The sequence below is a fragment of the Physeter macrocephalus genome, chromosome 14 (assembly GCF_002837175.3).
Source record: "Physeter macrocephalus isolate SW-GA chromosome 14, ASM283717v5, whole genome shotgun sequence".
Classification (NCBI taxonomy): domain Eukaryota; kingdom Metazoa; phylum Chordata; class Mammalia; order Artiodactyla; family Physeteridae; genus Physeter; species Physeter macrocephalus.
Genome location: NC_041227.1, coordinates 68,419,281 through 68,444,912, shown reverse-complemented (window position 1 = coordinate 68,444,912; position 25,632 = coordinate 68,419,281). Strand labels below are relative to the sequence as shown.

Below are 25,632 nucleotides of genomic sequence, written 5' to 3'. Positions count from 1 at the left end.
CCAGATCCATCAGAGGAACCATTATCTATGGTAGCTATGGCTGTATTTCATAAATCGTAAGACTTGAAAGTCAAAATTATTCCTTGATCCGTGGGCTGCAGAATGAATGTTGTGTTCGCAGGCATGAAAACAACATCAATCTCATTGTCCATTTCCACCAGAGCTCTTGGGTGACTAGGTGCATTGTCAATAAGCAGTAGTATTTAGAAAGGAATTCTTTTTTTCTGAGCAGTAGGTCTCAACAGTGGGCTTAAAGTAGTCGGTATTTGTAAACAAATGTGCTGTCATTCCAGGCTTTGTTGTTCCATTTACAGAGCATAGGCAGAGTCGATTTAGCATAATTCTCAAGGGCCCTAGGATTTTCAGAATGGCAAATGAGCACTGGCTTCAACTTCAAGTCACCAGCTGCATTAGCCCCTTACAAGAGAATCAGCCTATCCTTTGAAGTTTGAAGCCAGGAGTTGACTTCTCCTCTCTAGCTATGAAAGTCTCAGATGGCATCTTCTTCCAATAGAAGGCTGTTTTGTCTGCATTGAAAAATCTGTTGTTTAGTGTAGCCACCTTCGTTTATGATCTTTGCTAGATCTTCTCAATAACTTGCTGCAGCTTCTACATCAGCACTTGCTCTTTACCTTGCACTTTTATATTATGGAGTAGGCTTCTTTCCTTAAACCTCATGAACCAACCTCTGCTAGCTTTAAATTTTTCTTCTGCAGCTTCCTTCTCTCAGCCTTGACAGAACTGAAGAGAGTTAGGGTCTTGCTCTGCATTAGGCTTTGGCTTAAGGGAATGTTGTGGCTGATTTGATTTTCTAACCAAACCAGTAAAACTTCTTCTACAAAGCAGCCCCATAGCACAGGGAGATCAGCTTGGTGCTCTGTGTCCACCTAGAGGGGTGGGATAGGGAGGGTGGGAGGGAGACGCAAGAGGGAGGGGATATGGGGATATATGTATACGTATAGCTGTTTCACTTTGTTATACAGTTTTCTTATACAGCTGTTTCACTTTGTTAGTTATATACAGAAACTAACACACCATTGTAAAGCAATTACACTCCAATAAAGATGTTAAAAAAAAGAACTTCCATATCAGCAAAAAGGCTGTTTTGCTTTCTCATCATTTGTGTGTTCATTGGAATAGCAATTTCAATTTCTTTCAAGAACTTTTCCTTTGCATTCACAACGTGGCTAACTGTTCGGCTCGAGGTTTATCTTGTGGCCTGACTTGGCCTTCAACATGCCTTCCTCACTAAGCTTAACCACTTCTGGCTTTTGATGTAAAGTGAGAGACATGCAACTCTCCCTTTCCCTTGGACACTAAGAGGCCATGGTAGGGTTATAAATTGGCCTAATTTCTATATTGCTGTGTCTCAGGGAATAGGGAGTCTTGAGAAGAGGGAGAGAGATGGCTGGTTGGTGAAACAGTCAGAACACACACATTTATTGATTAAGTTTGCCATCATACACGGGCGCAGCTCATGGCTCCCAAAACAATTATAATAGTAACATCAGGACTTCCCTGGTAGCACAGTGGTTAAGAATCTGCCTGCCAATGCAGGTGACATGGGTTCGAGCCCTGGGCCAGGAAGATCCCACATGCCATGGAGCAACTAAGCCTGTGCGCCACAACTACTGAGCCCGCATGCCACAACTACTGGAGCCCCCGCACTTAGAGCCTGTACTCCACAACAAGAGAAGCCACTGCAATGAGAAGCCCACGCATGGTAACAAAGAGTAGCCCTGCTCGCCACAACTACAGAAAAGCCTGCACACAGCAACGAACACCCAATGCAGCCAAATTTTAAAAAAGCAACCAGTAACATCAAAGGTCGCAGATCACCATAACAAATATAATAATGAAAAAGTTTAAAATATTACAAGAATTAGCAAAATGTGACACAGAGACATGAAGTGAGCAAATGCTGTTGGAAAAATGGTGCCAATAAACTTGCTCCTTGCAGGGTTGCCACAAACCTTCAATTCGTAAAAAAACCACAGTATCTGTGAAGCACAACAAAGCGAAGTACAAAAACACAGGGTATGCCTGTAATGTGTTGTCAGTTTAGTTCTCAGGCTACAGCCACTGAACCTAAGAAGAGCAGAAGACAAGCACTGCCTTTCCTACACATACTTAACAAAGGCACTCAAGGCAACAAAGACTTGCTCACCACTCAGTGTGCCCCTGTCTCTACTCTGGTCCTGTGCTCACGCATAGCCTTCTACTTGTGTTGTACTCCTCAACCCAGCCAGCAAAAACTGAGTGCAACTCTACCAGTGCAAATTCAGCCAACCTTACATTACACTGAAATGCCAGCTCCGCTCGGAAGGGTCTCATCTCTGTGACTCTTGTGACCTGTGTCCCAATTTACACCTTTCTTAAGGCCTTTCTCCCATTCTACTTTGTATTCTTGTTCTTTGTGTATTTGTCTGGTTCTCCTCCCTCACCCCCATCAGATAGGAAGCTGCTTAGATGGGGGATGGAATTTTCCTTGCAACACCCAACACTGTTTATGGGCCCATAAGAGGCCTTGGAATGTTTGCTGAGATGGATTAAATTGAATGATGGGACAGCATCTCCCTGAAGAATCCACAGTTCACTTTGTTCTACATGTCTATAGTTCACAAAGTTGTTTTTTTTTACTTTATTTTGAAATTTTTTAAACTAGAAAAAAATTGGTGAGAATAGTACAATTAACTCCAATATATGTACCCTTACGAAGTGACTGTTGATTCATCAATTGCTAACATTTGCTACAATTGTTTTAATATCTCTATCCATCTAGCTAGCTAGCTATAATTATCATTATTTTTAGTTATTGAACCATTTGAGAATAAATTATAGACATTGTGTCTTGTGTCGCTTTACCTCTAAATACTTCATTGGTACCTCCTAAATATAAGGACATTCTCTTGTACTATGATCCAATGAAGGAAATTTAACATTGATATGATACTATTTACTATCTACATATACAGTCCCTATTCAAATTTCCCCAATTGTCCCAATTATGTCCTTCACAACCATTTTTTTCATTCTCATTGTCTACTGAAAAAAAATGTACAACCTAAAAGTTGAGAATTATGTTTTATTTGGAGGACTTTCTTTTTAAAATATATTTATTTATTTATTTGGCTGTGCTGGGTCTTCGTTGCAGCATGCGGGATCTTTTAGTTGCGGCCTGTGGGATCTAGTTCCCTGACCAGGGATTGAACCCGGGCCCCCTGCATTGGGAGTGTGGAGTCTTAGCCACCGGACCGCCAGGAAAGTCCCTCGGAGGACTTTCTGAGCACTCAAGCCCGGGAGTAGCCTCGCAGACGGCTCTGAGGGATGGCTCCAAAGAGGTCAGGGAGGATCCAGGGTATACAGGCGTTTAGCAACAAAGACCCGGTAGCTGGCATATCAAAAGATTACTGTTGGCAGACCCTCCTGGTCTTGCCGGCTGTTCCCTTGCAGTGTACTTAATAAATCTCGCTTTCTACACTCAAAAAAAAAAAAAAAAAAACAGACTGTTAATTAAAGAAAACAACCAGACATCTGAAGGTAATGAATTTAGTGCTTTTCTATATATGGGAAGATGCAAGAGTCTGGGCTCACTGAAATCATTCCTTTGATAGGCACCTTAGCTATCCAGGGCCAGTATCCAGTTCTTTCCCATCCTGAGCTCCCACAGGGCTCACCCTCGGGGTTGCCTGTAATGTGATGGCTTGATGGCTGCAGCATCCTTTGTTTACCGATAGGGCAGGTGACATTTTTGATTCACATCATCTATGTGTTGCATTTAGGTGTATCACTTTAGCCTCTTACAATATTGAACAGTTTCTCCCTCTTTCATTCTCAAGGCATACTAGTTATTTGTAAAATAGCCTTTGACTTGACTTTGCTGTCTCAGGTTATGCATTTGGGGGGGCAGGAAGGCCCCGAGAGTGAGGCTGTGCCTTTCACAGCACATGGCAGCAGGAGGCACACACGAGGTCAGTTTGTCCCATTATTGGTGATGTTAACTTTGATGATCTGGTTAAGGTGGTATCTGCCGGGTTTCTCCACTGAGAAGTTACAGTTTTTCCTTTTGTAATTATAAGCAATCTGTTGAAATGACTTAGTATTTCAGAGACTGTGAAAATATCCTGTTCCCTGTCTGATGATGATTCTTGCCTGGCCCTGATGTGCCTGCCGGTCATTCAAGGAAAGTGGAGTTGGCCGGTGGCCCGGAGCTGAGGCTCTGGAGATCACAGAACTGGGATGGGCAGAGAAGGAAAAACACTGGGGACAGGAAACTGTGCGGACAGCAGGGCAGGCAGTCTGAGTGCTATGCTGGGAGCTGAGCTGCAGCTCACTGAGGTGTGGGTGGCAGTCATACCACACCAGGCACCTCACGGCAGCCTCAAGGGTACTGGCCCCTTCACCAGAATCATGACCTGGAGAGGGACCAGTTTGCAGGAAGCAGGAAGACCATCCTTTCCTCCTTATTCCCTGGTGGCCCCTAGTACTCAGTGGGGCGGGGGGGAATGCCTTAGAGGCATTATTTCCAGAACATTTCCAGGGGCCCCCAGCGAATCTGAAGGGTTCCAGACCTCTGCGCCTGGCCTGGCCTTCCCAGCCAGGCTCCCTCGCAGCCCCCTGCCTGTTTGCTCCACTCCTTACAAATATCTGCTCTGCGGGTGTACACAGCCGTGGGCTGGCAGTCACGGTGGAAAGTAGGGGGTGCACACCCACAGGACACACACAGCCTGGGACAAACTGGCCACGAGTTCTTGTGTGCTGGACAGAAGGTGTATTCATTTTCTGTGGCTGCCATAACAAATGACCACAAATGGGGGACTTAACACAAAAGGTATTTATTCTCTTACGGTTCTGAAGGTCAGAAGTCTGAAATCGAGGCGTCAGCAGGGCCGGGCTCTTTCGGCAGGCTCCAGGGGAGAATCTTTCCTCGCCTCTTCCAGCTTCTAGTGGCTGCTGGCAATCCTTGGCTTCCTTGGCCGTATCCTCCAGTTTCTGCCACTGTGGTCACATGGCCTCCTCTTCCTCTCTCTTAAAAGGAAACTTGTCATTGGATTTGGGGCAGGATCCTAGGGACATCCAGATAATCCCAGATAATCTCATAGTGAGATCCTTAACTTATGTACATAGCAAAGAGCCTTTTTCCACATAAGGTCACACTCACAGTTTCTGGGAGTTAGTACATATCTTTTGGGGGCCACCAGTCAACTTGCCATGGAAGGAATTCATGTATGCTCTCATGTATACATTAGTTTTCCACATATTTCTCTAACAAATTCTATATTGATGATTAGGAGTAATTAAAATAGTCCCTGATGGCTGTTTTGGGCCTACCCAAATATTTCTGTCCTCCCCCTGCCACACACACACACACACACACACACACACACACACACACACACAAACACAAACACACACACACACGCGCGCGCGCGCACATGCACAAAATAACATATCTACACAGAGATGTTTACACATTGTACCCAGGTCCTTGTACAGAAATGTGCATGTATGCTGTATTCATTCATTTGACACATGTTTATTGAGTGCCCACCACGTGCCAGGCCCTGTGCAGGCACTGGAAACACAGCAGTGAACAAGGCAGCAAGCCCGCACCTTGTTTACATTCTGGTAAAATATTTACACACACACACACACACACACACACACACACACACACCGAGCATAATATGGATGCAGAATCTGCAGGGCTCTTCCATGCCCAGGGCTCCCAGAAGGGCTGAAGTCAGCAATTCTAGGCCACAGGCAGCAGGGGAATGTGAAGGCCCTTAATGAAAATAAAGTCACCAGCAAGGTTTTTTAAAACAACAAATCCTTGATTAAGTGAAACATTTGTGGGCAGGGGTGAACCCCATTCCCAAAAGAGCAAATCTCTGCACTGCTGTGGAGGGGCTCGGAGTTCTGGGGCGTGAGATGGAGGAGTCTGAGCAAAGGGACCAGCTGGGCCTTGAACAGCCAGAGAGGCCTGAACACACGCACACGCTGGATTTGGGGTTGGCTCAAAGGACAAGGTGGGCAGGGCCGCTTGGAGGGGAAAGAGCCTGACCACAAGAGACACGGCCAGAAGCTGCGGGTCAGCCGTTGGCAATGATGTGCAGGATAAGGCGAGACTGATGACTATATCCTGGCATTGCCTATCAAACCCCGCACTCACACTAGTGCAGGGGATGTGTGAAGTGGCATGCTGGCTAGGCTGATCTACAGACTCCCAAATCCCCTGTCCAGTATGTTCCAGTTAGGGTGGGCTACCAGCGATACTCTCTCATGAGAGTCAGGGGATGGAAGGAAGGCAGCACCTACTGTATAGCACACAGTTTCTCCCCGTTATTCACTTAATTGTTCTTTTCCCCCTGGATCTTCCTTCCTGTGTGCCTGTGAACAAGCTTCTGGCTGTGCCTATGGAGCTCTAGCCTGCTTTTGACCTTCCCTTCCTTTACTGAGTGAAAACTGTGGGTAGTATGCTGCTAGTTTTTCTTTCTTTCTAACATTTTTTTAAAAAGTCACATCTTGAGTGAGTAAGAAGTGGATCATTTCTAGACCAGAGCTTCAGAACAGACCACTATCTTGGCTCTTCTTGGCCCTTTGTATTTTCATATAAATTTAGAATTAGCTTGTCAAGTTCTATTAAAAAACATGTTGAGAAACAGACTCACAAACATAGAAAACAAACTTATGGTTACCAAAGGGGAAATGGGGAGGGGGAGGGATAAATTAGGAGTTAGGGATTAACAGATATACACTACTGTATATAAAATAGATAACCAACAAGGACCTACTGTATAGCACAGGGAATTATATTCAATATCTTGTAATAACCTATAATGGAAAAGAATTGGAAAAAGAATATATATATGTGTGCATATATATATATACACACACACATATGTGTAACTGAATCACTTTGCTGTACACCTGAAACTAACACAACATTGTAAATCAACTATACTTGAATAAAAAGTTGTGTTTTGAAAAAAAGAGAGAAATTAAAGACCTAAATAAATAGAATATAATCATTTAAAAATTATAAATAAATACATAAATTTTACAAAATAAATAAAAATCATAATTTAAAAATGAAACAAAACAAATACCAAAAAAAAAAAAACATGTATAATCTAGAAATCAATTTGGGGAGAATTGATCCTTAAAATACTGTTTTCCAATCTATGAACATGGCATATTTCTCCAGCCTCAGACATAGATCAATGAATACAAAAGAAGACATCAAAATGGTGGGATTGTTGGCTCAGTGGACACCCCACAGGAATGACTGGCTGGCACTACTCGCCTTTTAGTTGCTGCCCTTGCTCCTTGCTTCCTGCTTCCAGGCTGCCAGGTTTTCATGTGACTTTGTCCGCTGCCCACAGCTGACTGGCTCAAGGGAAGGCACCTGCCTCAAGCCGATCCAATGAATGCCTTCTCCCAGATTTTTTGAACCAGAGACTGATAGAGAATTGAAACAGGCTCTTGCTGGTGTCTGAGGTTGTAAAAATATAAAATTTAGGACCTCTCTACAATCATGTTTCAGATGATCTGGACTGAAGGATTGGAGGCAGATGCATTGCTGAGAAAAAAGAGGGAAGCTCAGAGAGGCATAGAAACAAGACAGAGAGGCTGGTGGCATTTGAGTCTCCGACTCCATATAGTTTCTGAGGCCCAGTTGCATTCTTGCTCCTGGGTTCCAAGACACCCATGTTCCAAGAGATCCATTGGTTCCAAGGGTCCACTGTTCCTTAAAATAAATTCATCTTCAGGCTTAAGCTATTTTGAGTTTCTACCACTCACAACCAAGAGTCCTACCTAATGCAGCTGAGTAGACTGAAAACGGGTATTCTCAAACAGATTCCAGGTAAGTGAGCCTCGGCAACTGGCCTTAACAGGCTCCCAATCTGGACTGCAGTCTGGTGCCCCTGGAGAGAACCTTCTCTAGCACTGGCCAGCACTCTGTTCCCTTCCTCTGAAGGAATTTTGCTGCCTCTCTTGGGATAATTAACCAGAGGTGATCGCCCTCATCCTCCTTTTTACACAGGATTTATCTATTCTAAGCACTTGTCTTATTTTTATGTGTGGATGGCAAACTTTGGTTAGAATTTAATTACCATATTTGTCACTATGATCACCCAGATGATCACTCGAGGGCTGTTATAGGCCCAACTGGCAAGCGTCCCATAGGTCAAGATATCAAGAGGCCCCCAAAATAAGATGCAAGCTCCAGATGGGACTTCAAGAGAAATACTAAAAATCTTCACCACTTCTGCCGCTCTTGATAATGACGCTATTCACCATGAGGCAGGGGTTGTTATAGTGATAGGAGAGTCAGGCTCTGAGTTTTCAGGAGACCGGAGGGAAGAATTTTGGAGATACGGTGCTGCAGGGAAAGGGTATGTCCTATATATACAGACAGTCCTCAACTTTGCTAAATTCAAGACTTCAACAGTTTACACATTCATACATTTCATACACTATACACGGACAGACCTAATGCACTTTTCAAAGCCTGAATTTGCACCTTTATCTCTCATCTGACTCTGGATGATTTCAGGCTAACTCCTGGGGGTGCTGCGAAGCTGCCAAGAGTCCCATTTCAGCATCACCAGCTGTCATCATTCTCAGGATAGCAACTGATGTCATTATTTAAATATTTAATTGAAGAGAAAAATACTATACAAATGACAGTGCTGATCAGTGATAAGAAACAAAGCTCTCATGAACTTAACCCAGTCGAGACAAAAGTGGGAATGATTAGCTGAACTAAAATTGGTGACTCTTTAGCTTCAAGTCAGGTGTTTACCACACTGAAACTAGTCAATTGCATGTCTATTTGTGAAGGAAAAGAAAATTAACTTTTAACAATAAAAGACCCAGTAGACTGGGAAAATGCATTCTTTTGGACACGGCCTGAAATGGTGTATGGCCTGCTTCCAAGGCCTTGGGAAGCATAATAAAGATAGTCCAGTTTTCTATGATTCTAAAAGGCAGCCTATTCTTGGCATTTTCTAAGTTACTCTGACAGCTCCAAGAAGGTTCTGGCCACTAAACTTCAAGATTACATTATTTTTGTTAAAAACAAGACAACAGGCCCAAAATGGAGTCACTTATACTAAGCCCCATGGCACCTAAGTGAGACATAATAATTATAGTTTTGGGGACTTCCCTGGTGGTGCAGTGGTTAAGAATCCACCTGCCAATGCAGGGGACACGGGTTCGAGCCCTGGTCCGGGAAGATCCCACATGCCGCGGAGCAGCTAAGCCCGTGCACCACAACTACTGAGCCTGTGCCCTAGAGCCCGCGAACCAAAACTACTGAGCCCGCGCGCCACAACTACTGAAGCCCGCACGCTCTAGGGCCCGCATGCCACAACTACTGAAGCCTGCGCACCTAGAGCCCATGTTCTGCAACAAGAGAAGCCACCGCAATGAGAAGCCTGTGCACCACAATGAAGACCTAACACAGCCAAAAATAAATAAACAAATTATAAGCTTATTAGAAAATAATAATAATAATTATAGTTTTGGCATCTCCTGGAAATCGAATCTTAAATCAGTCAATGAGGAATTACCTGGTCAGTGAGGTAATCTGCCTGATACACCCTGATAGACCCTGCTGTCCCCTAAAGAAAGGTGACCTTGCTAAAACCAATCCACTTTTTGCTAGTTCAACTTCCTTACCCCCTTCCTTCTGCCAGTAAGTCTTTTATTTTGTACAGCTCCTGGGAGCTCCTTTCTATCTGCTAGATGGGATGCTGCCCGATTCATGAATCATTGAATAAAGGCAGTAAGATCTTTAACATTTCCTCAGTTGAGTTTCTTAACACGCTGTAACATAAATATCTCTACAACTGTCAATCTATATCTAGATGATGATAGAGAGATGACAGATACACAGATACATGATAGATAGGGAACTATTCTCTGAGACTTAGAGAACCTTTAATCAATGATGTCTGGGTCTGATTCTCTGGGAGAAAAAGGATCCAGACCTCAAGGACTGAGGATGGGGACTCTAGAATTTCTGAACCGATGAGTTAAAATAGCTTGGGAATGTGCTGTCTGTTGGGGAAGAGCCACACGAGGACACATTTTACTCATTTATGCTGATGCAGGCCAGATTGCTTTCCAAGAAAGCCCGCCCTGTCACTTTTTCCAGCCATTCTTGTCCGAGCACACAGAGGAAATTAAGAGAGCCTGGGTAGTCTTGGAAGGAATGCTATGCCTGAGCTTGGTGGCCAGAGTTTCAGCAGGGGTGTGTGCAATGCAGGGTGTGATGACAGCAAGAGCAGCTCCCTGAGTCCTCCAGGCAAGAGAAGGGGATTCGGCAACTGGCGACTCCCAGAGACAACAGCTCCCCAGGTTTGGAGGCCTGAGAAGATTCCACTCCAGAATCCAAGTATGACCCTATTTCCCCTGTGCTTCTGAAACATGGCCAGGGCTCACTTGGTAGCCAATTATTCTCTCTCAAGAGATTCTGCAACTTGGATAGTTGATTTGGAAGGAAGCAGCTAAGTACCCAGTAAAGTTAGCCCAGGGGACCTTAACTGAGAACACATCACCTGGAGAGACGTCTCAAAAGTCACAGGCCCTGAACCCACTGAATCAGAAATCTGGGGCCTAGACCCATGTAGTTTGGGAAAGGTTGTGGAGATTCTAATGCAAGCCCCGAGTTAAGGGCCGGTGCAAGAGAATACAGTGCCAGTAAGGCCAGGCCATGGCCTTGATATTTTTTTTCTTTTTATGTTAAAAATGGCAGTTTCGGGACTTCCCTGGCAGTCCAGTGGTTAAGACTCCACGCTTCCACTGCAGGAGGCACGGCTTTGATCCCTGGTCAGGGAACTAAGATCCCGCGTGCCACAGTGTACTAGACCAGGCTTCCCATTTTAATGACCATACAAATCACACATCTTGTTCAAGTACAGATTCTGATTCAGCAGGTCTAGGGTGGGGGCCTGACAATTTACATTTCTAACAAGTTCCCAGATGATGCTTATGGTACTGGTCCATGGTCCACACTTTGAGTAGCAAGGGGGCTGGGTCGTGGTTCTTAACCCAGGGCGATTTTGTCATCAACACCCCCAGGGGACATCTGGCAGTGAGAAATGTCTGGAGATGTTTTTGCTTGTCAACTGGAAGTGGAGGGTGTTAACCACCTAGCTGGTAGAGGCCAGGGACACTGCTAAACATCCTACAGTGCATGGACAGTGCCCACAGCAAAGAATTATCCAACCAAATTGTCTGTGACTCTGAGGCTGAGAAACCCTGGGATAAAACCAAATACAGAATTTATAAGGTTTCTGAAAAGTAGTTACTTTAGCCTTAACTCTTTGCCCCGTCAAAGGTCTAAAAAGGTTGGCAATTGGATTTAAGGAGGAAAATTTTGGGAGAGAATTTTCTAGAAGGAGAGGTGTGTTTGCTTCACATCTAGTGACTGAAGAAAAGGATTCCTCGGAGAACTCACCCAAGTACCCAAGCCTCAAAGATCTGGCTTTAAACATTCAACAAATCCGAAACCAACTCACAGCAGCAGTGCTCAAATAAGAACTTTCCCGTTTCCCTTTTCTCTCCTCCCTTTTTTGTATTCCATGTCCAAGCTAGCTTCTCAAAAGTTAACTACTTGGACTCCATTCCCCACTTCAGGCTTCCCACCTGGGTCCCAGGTTAGTCTTCACCCTGAGAATTCTCTCACCTCTTCTTAAGTCCCACCAGGTTTTCGGGGCCTCACTGAAACACTTTCCTTGACCTTCCTAGCCTGGGGTGGTCTGGCCTTTTTTCTGTTTTTTCTAGATTTGCTGTCACAGCACTCTATGTATGCCCCTATGACCACAGCTCTCTTCACATTGTCTTCTTTTTAAAAAAAAAAAACAGCTTTATAGAGATGTAATTCACATTCTATACAATTCACCCATTTAAAGCATACCATTCAATGGTTTTTAGTATATTCAGAAATATGCGCAACCATCACCATAGTCGATTTTAGAACAACTTCAGCACCTCCGAAAACTAAATCCTGTACCCTTTAGTTATTACCCCTCATCCTCCATCTCCCTCAAGTCCTAAGCAAACATTAATCTACTCTCTGTCTCTATAAATGTCCCTATTATAGACATTTCATACAAATGGAATAATATAATATATGGTCTTTTGTAACTGGCTCCTTTCACTTAGCATAATGTTTTCAAGGTTTATCCGTGTTGTAGCACGTATCAGCACTGCATTCCTTTTTATGGTCAAATACTATTTCATTGTATGGGTATGCTACATTTCGTTTATCCATTCCTCACTTGATGGACATTTGGGTTGTTTCCACCTTTTAGCTATTGTGAATAATGCTGCTGTGACATTTGTGTAAAGGTTTTCGTGTGGACATATGTCTTCATTTCTCATGGGGATGTACGTAGGAGTGGAATTGCTGGGTCATATGGTAACCCTATTTTTAGTCATTTCAGGACCTGCCAGACTGTTTTCCACGTAGCTGCACCATTTCACACTGCCACCCGCAGTGTCTGAGGTTTCCACTTTCTCCACATTCTCATCAACACTCATGTGTTTTTCTGATTAGCCATCGTGGTCATATGAAGTAGTATCTCGTGGTTTTGATTTGCATTTCCCTGATGGGTAATGATGTTGAACATCTTTTCACGTGCCCTTGTATTTCTTCCTTGGAGAAAAGTCTATTCAGATCCTTTGCCTATATTTTAATTGGATTATTTGTTTGTTTGTTTTTATTATCATTGCACTGTAAGAATTCTTTATATATTCTGCAGACAAGCCACTTATCAGACATAAGATTTGCAAATACTTTCTTCCATTCTGTGGGTTATCTTTTCATTTTCTTGAGAAGGAGCAAAGATAGCCCAGAGAGGAATCGTATGTTGGGCAAAAATATCCAGGTCCTAGTGTCCCTGTCATACGTATCATGGTCTGAGGCTGCCCAGTAAGACCCTGGCCTCAGTGTGAAAGCTGAGGCAGATCGTGAGATGCAGACAGCTGGAGGCTGTCAGCTACCTGCACACCTGGCAGCTGAAGGACACGTTCTTTCTTGAGGGAGATCCACCTATCACATCTCCATGGCTCCCAGTGTCTTTTGTTTTAAAAAGGATAATCCCATAAAATATATTTTCTTTCTCTTTTTTTTTTCTTTTTTTCAGAAGCAAGATGAGGAGAGGCAGTGTTTCTTCAGATAAAAACAGAGTCCTCAGCCTGGGTCCTGCAAGCCAAGAGTGTCTGTAATGTGCCCTGGTGGTGTTCCCGGGATGAAGCAGTGTACCCAAGGGAGTAGCTCCAAGTGGCCCAGGGAGGCCGGATGCTAAACAGACCTGGAGTCCCAAACGTACCAAAGACCCTTGAGCACGGGTCCCTCGGAGCAGAATGTTTGAGAAACCTGCCGGCCTGGATTGTGGGTGAAGACGGAAGAAGACAGACAGACAGAACCAGCGTCAAGGGTGAAGCGAGGTTCTCTCCTAGGTGAGTGAGCCTGGCCTGGGGCCTGTGCTGTGGTGGGTAAAAGAGCCCCCACTTAAACAAGACAACATTTCCTGGCTCCTTTCTCACTGCTTCCTCTTATGTCTTCTCATCCTATTCTTGCCTAGTTTCATATCAATACACTATTCTGTGAATTCATGGGGGACGCTGTGATCCCCCTTCAGAAATGAAGATCCCCTTTCAGGAATGAAGCACAAATTACCTCAGAGCGACCCCCATGGATAAGCCTCAGCCACCTTCAAGAATAGTAGCCTCAGCTGAGGAGAGCCACCTTACCCAAGGTCACATCCTCACCTCAGGCAGCCCTCATCTAAGGACTGATCGACATCAGAGGATAACAGTCAGGCCCTCTCACTCCACCTCCCACTTCAAACTAGCTCTGAAGGTTCGTCCCAGCCTCAGCTAGAAGCAGCTCAGGCTTGGGACTTCCCTGGTGGTGCCAAGGTTAAGAAGCCGCCTGCCAATGCAGGGGACATGGGTTCGATCCCTGGTCCAGGAAGATCCCACAGGCTGTGGAGCAACTAAAGCCCGTGCGCCACAACTAGTGAGCCTACGCTCTAGAGCCCGCGAGCCACAACTACTGAGCCCGCCGTGCCACAACTACTGAAGCCTGTGTGCCTAGAGCCCGTGCTCCACAAGAGAAGCCACTGCAATGAGAAGCCTGCGCACCGCAACGAAGAGTAGCCCCTGCTCGCCGCAACTAAAGAAAGCCTGCGGACAGCAACGAAGACCCAACGCCACCAAAAGTAAATAAACAAATAAATTTATAAAAAAGAAGCAGCTCAGCCTCTAACAGAAACATCAGGAGATCCTGGCTACCCCTTCTCTCACTCCATCCTGCTCCACATCAAAGGAATCCCCCATCAGCATAGTTCTCCATTCTCACAGCTTGGATTGGAATAGTCCATCTAAAGCTCTGGGCAAAGCCAAAAGTCACAATACATAGACGCTTAGAGCAGAAGTCTGTTCAAGGGGATGCCGAACACAAGAACCGGACTAGATGCTATTTGTGGTGCTCTGCAGATCCAGCAACACAGGAGTGGGTGAGGAGGAAGAGAGAAACATGCCACTCAGATTGTATTGCACTTCTCAGGTTGCTCTTCTGGAAAATTCAGCCCCAGGAAAGCAACCAGCCTTCTAGCTATAAATCAATTTCAGTTATTTCTTCCTTTCCTCCCTCACTTCCTCTCCTTTTCTCTTTCTTTCTCTCTTCCTCCCTCACACCTTTCCTTCCTTCTCATTCTTTCTTTTTCTTTCTTTCTCTCTCTCTCTCTTTCTTTCCATTCTTCTAACTTAATTTTTTCCAAAGATCAAAAAAAAAACCATACTTATTACAAATACCTTGGAATGCACAGCAAAGTACTAAAATGGAAAGACAACTACCACTCAGAGACAATCACTAGGAACATTCTGACAGCTCCTTTTGGCCTTATTAATATACAGTTCTTAAAAATCATAGATGAGGGACTTCCCTGGCGGTGCAGTGGTTAAGACTCTGTGCTTCCACTACAGGGGGAGCGGGTTTAATCCCTGGTTGGGATCCCGCATGCTGCATGGCACAGCCAAAAAAAAAAAAAAAGATGAGAACATATTTGAGGTAGACTCTTGCAGCAAAGGATTCCCTCTATCCAAGCCCTTGTCTGATGCCCTCCCACACTGACTCTGGGCTTGGTCATCCTGACTGGCTCTGGCTAATGTTGATGTAAAGGCCTGGATCTAAGTCCTTTTTTCCATATATATAAATATAAACATATATATATGTATTACATATATACATATATATATGACAAGTATACCCCAAATATTTATCTATTCTCATCTGGGATCACACATTATTACAGTTTTACAGTGTATTTTTCATATAAGAGAGAATGTCTCTATTATTACTCTTACTTTTCATAGATTTCTAACACTTATTATGTTTATTCTTTCAAGTAATGTGTACTGGACACTTGTCATGTTTTGGAGCTGCCTCTTCAGAGCATTTTCTGCTTTATGAATCCTGCCCCTTCCCCATCTCCCAAGAGAGAAGCCAGGAAATGTGAGTTCCCCGCCTCCCTTGCAGCTAAGGAATGGGCATGTGACCTAGGCTCCAGCAATCTCACATACGTGTGTGAAACTTTAGTTTAGAAATAAACAACGTGAGAAAGCGGGCTCTGTGTGGAATCTGTTTGTTTGTTCGTGAGGGTGACAACCGACATCTAGCTTTGAGGGCTGGCAATAGCTGTGAGGTTGAGTTTCAGGCATCAATGTGGCATTGGTGCTGGTGCAGTAGTGGTCACAGTTGGTTTACATCCCTGGCATCAGTGCCGATGGGCTCAGTGCCCAGCAGTGGGAAGACTGGTTCCCTCATTAGGTCAGTTCTGCAACGTGTCTGGGCACTGTTCCTCGGAGCTCAGTGCCAAGGGGTTCTGAGAGTTCCCCAATGCTGATTGTATATTTTACAATTTTTTTTTTTGTGGTACGCGGGCCTCTCACTGTTGTGGCCTCTCCTGTTGCGGAGCACAGGCTCCGACGCACAGGCTCAGTGGCCATAGCTCACGGGCCCAGCCGCTCCGCGGCATGTGGGATCTTCCCGGACCGGGGCACGAACCTGTCTCCCCTGCATCGGCAGGCAGATTCTCAACCACTGCGCCACCAGGGAAGCCCCCCCAATGCTGATTGATAAATACCTTTTCTGTGTAGACAAGCTAGAGTGTGTTCTGATGTAACTGAGAATCTTGACTGACACACTGGGAAAAACTAAATTAGGGAAGAGATGTATCCAGAATGAATTGTATGTATTGTCTGCAGTCTAGACGGACCCTTGATATTTAACGTGTGGTCCATGTGGACCAGTAGCAACAGCAGCACCTGGGAATTTGTTAGAAATGCTTAATCTTACCTCTACTTCAGTCTTGCTGAATCCAAATTTTCATTATAACAAGATCCTCAGGGGATTCCTAAACACAGATTGGGAAGCACTGGTCTAGCAATTCCCAATGCTGCTACACTTTAAAATCACTTGGGTACCATTTTAAACATTGATGTCCATTTACATCCTACATGACAACAACTGATTCAGGAAAGAATCATCAGTGGAGCCAAAACCATGGGGCAAAATGTTGTTGGGGAATAGGTTTTTCCACACAGCTCAAAGAATTTCCCCACGGATGACTTACTAGTTATAAAGGGGAAAAATGGCCTTCACAGCAGAGAAATCTGGCAGACACTAGGCAAACAAGTGACACAACCTAACATCACAAATAATTAGTCAAAGTGACAGCATAAGTTTCCTGATAAGAACACGATATCACCTATGTAGAATTTCTGCCAAAAAATGATTAACCTGAATCTCATACTGCGGTGGCAAAAAACAGACAAATCCAAACTGACAATCTGCATAACAGCTGCTCAGACTCTTCAAAAACTCGTCAAAAAGTTTCACGAGGGGCTTCCCTGGTGGTGCAGTGGTTGAGAGTCTGCCTGCCAGTGCAGGGGACACGGGTTCGAGCCCTGGTCTGGGAAGATCCCACGTGCCGCGGAGCAACTAGGCCCGTGTGCCACAACTACTGAGCCTGCGCGTCTGAAGCCTGTGCTCCGCAACAAGACACACCGCAACAGTGAGAGGCCCGCGCACCGCGATGACGAGTGGACCCCACTCGCCACAACTAGAGAAAGCCCTCGCACAGAAACGAAGACCCAACACAGCAAAAATAAATAAATAATAAATAAATTTTAAAAAAACTAATTAAAAAAAAGTCTCACAAGAGTCTAAAAAGACTGAGAACTGTTCTAGATTAAAGGCAACTAAAGAGACATGATAAATAAATGCACTGTATAATCTCTAATTACATATTGACTTGAGGCGGAAAAGGCTATAAAGGACATTTTCAGGACAATTTTGGGGAAATCTGAATATTAGTAGAACTGTATCAATGTTAAATGCTCCACGTGTGATAATTATAATGTGGTTTGTGAAATTAATTTTCTTAAACTCAGCTAAAATTGGAGTTGGGACAGGCCTGTAGGGGGAGCTCTCATGACCGCCATGCATCATCAATTGCTCCGAACAGGAAGAGACCTCACCTACACCTCCCACCGGAAGGTGCCTCTACACTACTACCCAGCAGGGTGAACAAGACATCTCTCTGCCCCACGACAGCCCAGCTAATCAAAGACTAGCAGCCCAACCAATGAGAAGCCACCATACTTTGGACTCCCAGCTTCCTCCGATGGATTCTTTGGTTATCACACACCCTCTCAACTCCCCAATTTTCCCCATAAAAGCAAGTTCCCCTTCCTTGTTCTCTGGATTTTCCTATGGTGTGCTGTAGTTCACACGTCCCAAATTGGAATTCCTCTGCTATCCCTAAATAAACTCACTTTTGCTGGTAAAATAGCTGGCTATTATATTATTAAAGTTGACATATTTGGTGTCAGAAGTGGGGTCCAAAGGAGGTGGACCTGAGAGATGATGGCTCCCAGAACTGAACGAGGTACCTGCACCAAGCCCTTTATGCTCATTGCTTCCGTGGGTCACCACCTGCTTTCAGTTTGGAGTCTCATCTTGGTTTCCAAGCTCCACTCTTTTTGTATTTTGAGCTCTCGGACTTCATTTGGGATCTGGAAAGGTTTTGTTCTTTCTGGTTCAAGGCTTCATACTTGGTGAGTACTCAGTTGCTTTCTGGAGCACGGCAGTGAGGTTCTCTTTCGGGGACCAAGCTAACTGGGATATAAGATTTTGGTTTAGTCCTTTTGGAATCTGGGTTAGGACTCTAGCAACTTTCTTGGGTTTCCAGGAGAACTTAAGAAAATGAGACCCTGGCCATCTAAATGCTCTGAGGGAAGCCCTCCTTTGGGGACTCCAGCTGGTTTCATGTTTAAAAACTATGGGCTCCCCACATGCACATTTTTAACTAAGTGGGCTGAGAAAACTAAAGGTAATTCAGAATTACAGTGGCCATTATGGGTAGTTTTCAGTCTTCCCAAACTCATTTTTTTTTTTTTTTTTTGCGATAGGCGGGCCTCTCACTGTCGTGGCCTCTCCCCTCACGGAGCACAGGCTCCGGACGCGCAGGCTCAGCGGCCATGGCTCACGGGCCCAGCCGCTCCGCGGCATGTGGGATCCTCCCGGACCGGGGCATGAACCCGTGTCCCCCGCACCGGCAGGCGGACTCTCAACCACTGCGCCACCAGGGAAGCCCCCAAACTCATTTTTCATAAGACTAAATTGGAGGTCCATGGTTTTAAAATTAAACAAATGGTATATTTATTTTTCTTGGTACCTGGAAGCTTCCAAATACACACAAAACTCTAAAATTACCTCTTTGCAAGATACCGTTTCTAAATTGGCAGAAACAACCAAAAAACTGGAAAAGAACAAAATGACTGGGACATCCTTGGTTCCAGTGGTTAAGACTCCGTGCTTCCAGTGCGGGGGGTATGGGTTTGATGCCTGGTTGGGGAGCTAAGATCCCACATCCCACATGCTGCACAGAATGGCCAAAAAAAAAAAAAAAAAAAAAAAAAAAGAGAGAGAAAAGAACAAAATGACTTCTAAAACCTCATACTTCTTGTGTTCCCCTCCCCCAGGTTCTTTGTCTCAGGGGCCATCTTGTGTGTCTTCTCTGCCCCCTTTGTCTCAGACTCCACCTTGTGCTCTGGCCCCACCCCAATGCCACTTTCCTCTTTCCTCTGTGAAACCCAGCCCCTTTAAAATCGAACCCTCTGAGGATCCAAATGCTAAACCCCTAGTTACTGTTTCTAAGTTATCTGGAGCAAATAAACAACTAGAAGGAAAGATTTAAATATCAACTGCCCTAGATTTTTGATAATAGGAGAAAAGTTGCTTTCTGTTTGTCCGTCTGTTGAAGCTGTTTTGTAAGTCACCCCATCCTGTTCAAAAGGAGGCAACTTGTTTTAAATAAGTCCAACTTACGGAGCACCCTTAAAAGAGAGAAGTCCAAACTCTTAGGGAGACAATAAAATGCATTCTTTGATTAGTATGCAGAAGCTTCTAAAAGACAAATTGACTCCATAAACAGCTCTAAAAGCATTATTACAGCATGCCAGAGACACAATTTGGATCTAACTATTCTTTTGAGTTTGTATCTGAGACATGGCTAAAATTTAAAACAAACCTAGAAGGTCCCTGTTTGCATCTGTCTGTATTTTCATTTGTGTCTATGTGTATATATGTGTTATATAGATGTGTGGGGGTTTTTTTTCCTTTTCTACCTGTGGATGGTATTGCTAAAATTAATTTATAAAAGAGCTCTATTTAATTGGTTTAAAAACAAACAAGCACTTATATGAGTTAAAATATAACAGAGATTGAACCAGGTGCTTTTCAGGTTTACATGATCTGAGATTAATGTTGGTGAATGAAAGCTAGTTTGGGGTTTAATTAAAATAGGCATATCTTTGGAGTTACCAACACTGAATGCAGGCATACCATTTTTATTCTACCTGAGCTTACTGGCCAGATAAGTTCATGTTATCTTTGTTACAAAATTTGTCAGCAAGGGGCTTCCCTGGTGGCGCAGTGGTTGCGCGTCCGCCTGCCGGTGCAGGGGAACCGGGTTCGTGCCCCGGTCTGCAGCTGGGCCCGTGAGCCATGGCCGCTAAGCCTGCGCGTCCGGAGCCTGTCCTCCGCAACGGGAGAGGCCACGTCAGAGGGAGGCCCGCATACCACAAAAAAAAAAAAAAAAAAAAAAAAAAAAAAAATTTGTCAGCAAGAAAAATAACTTGGTATGATAAAAATTTTTGTGAGTGATCTAAACACGACTGTTGAAAACAAGTAAATTGGATGTGAATGAGATAAAGGTTTATAAGTAATGCTTTTAGGTAGCTTCCCCAAATCTTTCTGGTAACTTGGAATCTTACAGTTTTGCTAAGTTAAATGATGGGTAATCATTAAATATCTACATCATTCCCAAGTAAGATAAAATACTGAAACATTACTAAAAATGGGTTAATTCACTTTGGGCTTCCTTTACAAAGGAATTAAAGAGAGTTGGATCTATTGGTAAGCATGCCATATTTTGGAAATTTTACTGTGGGGAAAATATGCTTTTAGGAATTACGAAATGTATGCAGAAATTTGTCAATAACAGACCGTTCTAGTGAAGTTACTAGGAATAATAAGGGAAAATAACTCTGTATGCAAGGAAAGAAGGATATGTGCTTTTGGCATTAAAAGGTATGAGGAATGGAAATCTTGTTGAGGGAAAGAAAGTAATTTTGTCCTAAAATAAGGCTGATTGTTTCAGAATAGGAATGAGGAAAGACAGGACAAAGCTAAATGGAAATAGTAAGTTGTAGAAGATTTGTGGAAAAAGAATCTTTGAAAAAAGAAACTCTATGTGTGGTCAAGCTGGTGGAGATTATAAAGGTTTCGAGACTAAGCTTTAAAATCAGTGGTGTACTTACATAAAACTAAAACAATTTTCTTTCATTTGCTAAAAGAACAAGATTTTCTTGGAATACTGATCTACTCCTGACAAAAAATTGTGAAAGGTTTTTCCTTACCTTTAAGTAATCGGCTTAGAAAACAGAGATTTCTGTTTTACCAAAATTATTTCCTGTGCTTCATGTTGTCTTAATCAAGTCTCTGATAAGTTAAGAAAATGGAATCTTCTCAATATTAAAAGAGCTAAGTCTCCCTAACATTTTCTATTTGTCTTTGAAATCTTTTATTGTTACTTTGATCAAATAGATAATTAAGTATCATTTTATAATGATCTGTGGTCCTGTTTGTTAAGTTCTGTACCTATTGCTAGTTGAACCTTTGCAAAAATGACATGCCTAATAAGATGAGCTAGTTCAGCACTTTGAGGTAATTTCTAGCACTTACAACCTTGACTAAATATGGACTTTAAACAAGAAATGCCTGAGAGTTCTTCCTACCACCTTTCCTTGTTACTCAGATAGAGACTCAAGAGGTTTCTGATTTGTGTACTTCCCTCCCACATGGGACATAACAACAAGGGAAGATCCTTCCTGGCACCAAGGGACAAACCACTACGTGCAGAGATCCTGACTCCTGATCAGCAATGCTTTCAAGGAAAGATTTTGATTCAAAGGGGGAAATGTGGAATCAAGTAAAGAAACCTCAGCTAAAACTGGAGTTGGGACAGGCTTGTAGGGGGAGCTCTCATGCCCCACCATGCATCATTGATTGCTCCAAACAGGAAGAGATATATACCTACATCTCCGACAGGAAGATCCCTCTACTTTACTATGCAGCACAAGAAGAAAACTTCTCTCCACCCATGACAACCCAGGCAATTAGAGACTGCAGTAGCCCAACCAATGAGAAGGCTCCATACTTTGGACTACCAGCTTCCTCCAATGGACTCTTTGGTTATCACAAGCCCTTCCCAATTCCCTGCTTTTCCCTATAAAAGCAAGTCTCCCTTCCTTATTCTCTGGACTTGCCTATTGTCCACCATGGTTCACATATCCCAAATTTCAATACCTCTGCTATTCCCAAATAAACTCACTTTTGCTAGTAAAATAACTGGCTATTATATTTAAATTAGAGTTGACAGGTTATGTATAAGAGTACACTTATTCTTAGGAAATACATACTGAAATATATAAAGTGTCATGATATCTACACTTTATTTTAAATAGCTGAGGGGAAAAAATCCATATATAAAAGAGAGAGAAATAAAAACAAAAGTTACAAAATGCCAAATGTTAACATTTGGTAAACTTAGGTCAAGGGTCAGCACATTTCTTCTGTGAAGGGCCAGACAGTAAATATGTTAGGCATTACAGTCTCTGTTGCAATACTCAACTCTGCTATTTTAGTGTGAAAGCAGCCATATGTAAACAAACAGGCGATAAAACACGATATGGAAAATAGTGTACTAATTTTATCTCATTAAGATTAGAAAACAACCATTTCAAAAATTTCCTTCTCTGAAAGGACATGCACCAAAATGTTACCAATGATGACTCCCGAAGGAGCAGGGAGTTGGTGAAAGGGAACTTTATGTTTTACTTTATATACTTTTGTATTGTTTAAGTGTTCAAAAGAATGCTTTGGGTTTTTTCTCTCTTTTTTTTTTTTCATTAAGTTGCTTCTTGGAATAGTCAGCTTTTGCTGCAGTAACAAACAACCCCAAATCTCAGGGGCTTATAACAACAAATATTTGTTTCTCATGTTACATGAGGGCTGAGGATAGGCTGCACTTTCGATCTGTGTACTTTCTCACTCTGGGACCCAGGCCAAAGGAACAGACCTATCTGAAACATACTGTTCTCATAGCAGAGGGCAAAATCACTAGAGACCAAGCCAAACTATGCAATTTTTTGCTTTTAAAGTTTCTGCTCAGACATTATATGAGTCATTCCTGCTCACTTGCCAAAAGCCATGAGAAGTAACATGGCCAAACCTCACAATGGACTGCTTAGCAAGAAGATGTATATATAATCACCTTACAGGGAAGGGAAGGAGTAATGGTGAAACAATTATATACTCTACTATACGTCTGTTGAATTAATTAAATCTACTTGGAGGAAATATATACTTTTTGTTCTTACATATATATTTTTCTATTGACTCATTTTTTTTCTTTTCATTTTTAAATTCCCTGTTTGAAGACAGAGACAGAAGAGTTCTCAGCAATGCTTTTCAAACTATGGGTGCTAACCCATCAGTGAGTCATGAGACTGTGTGGAGGCACAATCAACATATCTGTTTAAAAGGACAGACTAGAATACACTAGAAGAGAAAATTATAGAACATTGCACATAGTAAAGATAAGGACTGTTTCATAAAACTTTGGTTTCAGTTACATATATATGTCCATATGTTGATATAAACTGTATTTTTTGCTGTGAGTTTTAGTAAAAAAAAATTTTTTTAAGCCTTGACCCAGAGGACAGGACAGATTGAGGGACTGACTGCTCCCCATTCCCATTTGGACTCAAGGATGCTGACACCAAGGATGAAGGGAAGCCTACTGTAGAATCTGATCATCAAAACATGACCGAATGCTGAACTGCCCCCCACCCTCTTTCCTATGCCCCATCCTCCTTCTATGCTGCAAAGACTAGAAAACCTAAAACAATCCTAAAACTACATTTCCCAGACCGCACTGCAGCAGGCTTCCAGGTGGGAGTTAATCTCCACTCATCAGCTGCTGTGGTAGATTAAAGCCTGCTCACATTCCTTGCTATTCCGTCCACTGAGAGGTGGAATCTAATTCCCCTTCCCTAGAATATGATCTGGCCTTGCAGGCTTGTTTGGCCACAAGGATGCAGCAGCAATGACATTCTCAAACTTTGAGTGTAGTTCATAAGAAGCCTTGCAACTTCCATCGAGGCCTCTGTCTTGGAACACTCGCTCTGGGGGAAGCCACTTGCCAAGTGAGAAGTCTGACTGCCCTCGGACAGCCATGCAGTCTGTGGCCCAAACATCCTGAAGGCCCTGGAGGATGAGACATTACATGAAAGTGCTCGTTATGGGCGTGAAGAAGCTATCTTGGAAGGAAAACTTCCAGTTCCAGCTGTTCCAGCATGGATCAGATATGGACCACTCAACCAAACCCTCTCTTGACTCACAAAATGATGAAAATAAAATGGCTATTTAAGTCACCAAGTTTTGAGGTACTTTGTTACATAACAATAAATTAACAGAAGAGATGCCTTTTCTCAAAACTTGCATTTGGGACTGGGTTAAGCAGAGACACAGTGGCATGCAAGGGACAGAAGTTTGCTTCTTGTTTGGGTGTCTTGAAGTGGATGTCTGATAAACACGGTACTTCATTTTAGGTCTCCACCCTTAACAGTTGTGAGAGTAGGGCAAGTTCTAGGACAGGACACTTGGGAACCAAGAGCCATCATGCTGAGAGGATACAGAGGCTAACACTAAGGACCACAGGAAAGCCAAGAAGAACTCGGGGTACAAAGCCAGAAATGAACCAAGACATAAACTCAGACAGCTAACATTTGCTGGACACTGACTCTGCCAGGAATGCATTAGCCCTCTGTGAACACGATTTCATTTGATAACACCCCCGCTAATATCCCAGGAGGTAGTTACTCTGATTATTCACATTTCATAGATGGAGAGATCAAGGAAGTTAAGTAATTTCAAGGTCCTGCAACAAGTAAACAGCAGAACCTGGATTCATCTGGCCTAGGGCTTGTACTCCTGCTAGGCACTCACCAGCACGGCTTCCAAGAGCAAGGGCCAGGTCACTCAAAGGAGGCTGAAAACCAGAGCGAGTATTAAAGGGCATGTGAGGTGTGTGTATGTTCTTGCACAAAAGTATAGACGGGATTCAGCCACTCAGAACAGTCCTATCGTAGTTGTCCTTTACTCAAGATACCTCATGGGGCTGCCCCAACCCTCATTCTCCAAGACATTGTTTATAGCCTTCATCGCTGTTCCCACACTGTCAGTGCCAAGAAAGTTCCTGATGGACTGTAAGGTTCTCTCCCATTCCTGGTAACCAGAGGCTGAGTTAGAGCCCCAAACTGTTCAGGCCTCTTATCCTGGCTCATGTGTGATCCAGGTGGGCTCTGGCCAGAACAACTGCTAGAAGGAGGGCTGGTTGGTGGGTGTGGCTGAAAGTTCCAACCTTCTAATCACTTGGTCTTTCTGGTGACCAGCCCCATCCTGAAGCTATCTAGGGGCTCCACACTATATCACCTCATTAGCATACACTCAGGTGTGCTAAAAAAAATGGGCTCCTTATGAGTAACTAAAGATAATCCCATCACTCAGGAAATCTCAAGGGTCTCAGGAGCTCTGTGCAAGGAACCAGGAACAAAGACCAAATATATTTCTTATTATATCACACATATATAGTATGCTATCTTTTGCTCGAGAATGAAGGGAAAATAAGAAAATATACGTATATCTGATTATCATTACGACATAAAACACAAGAAGGACAAATCAGGAAACAATGTCATTGGTTACCTACAAGGGGTGGAGGAGAATAGGTGGAAGTGATATTCCTCTGAGCATACCTTTTTTTATAGATTTGACTTTTTTTTTTTTTTTTTTTTTTTTTTTTTTTGTGGTACGCGGGCCTCACACTGCTGTGGCCTCTCCCGTTGCGGAGCACAGGCTCCGGACGCGCAGGCTCAGCGGCCATGGCTCACGGGCCCAGCCGCTCCGCGGCATGTGGGATC

General features: G+C 43.5%; 1 protein-coding gene across 2 annotated transcripts in view; it reads right to left on the bottom strand.

Moving 5' to 3' along the window:
- The window catches only part of TPST1 (tyrosylprotein sulfotransferase 1), a 185,309-nt gene that overhangs the window by 142,014 nt on the left and 17,663 nt on the right, over positions 1-25,632 (bottom strand). Inside the window, exon 1 of one of the 2 annotated variants that reach the window (XM_007106744.3) lies at positions 4,848-4,924. The exons of the other annotated variant lie outside the window; for it this stretch is intronic. The gene's annotated coding sequence lies outside the window, so the exon portion shown is untranslated. Of the gene's footprint in view, positions 1-4,847; positions 4,925-25,632 lie in introns of those variants that run through there. 2 annotated transcript variants of the gene reach the window in all.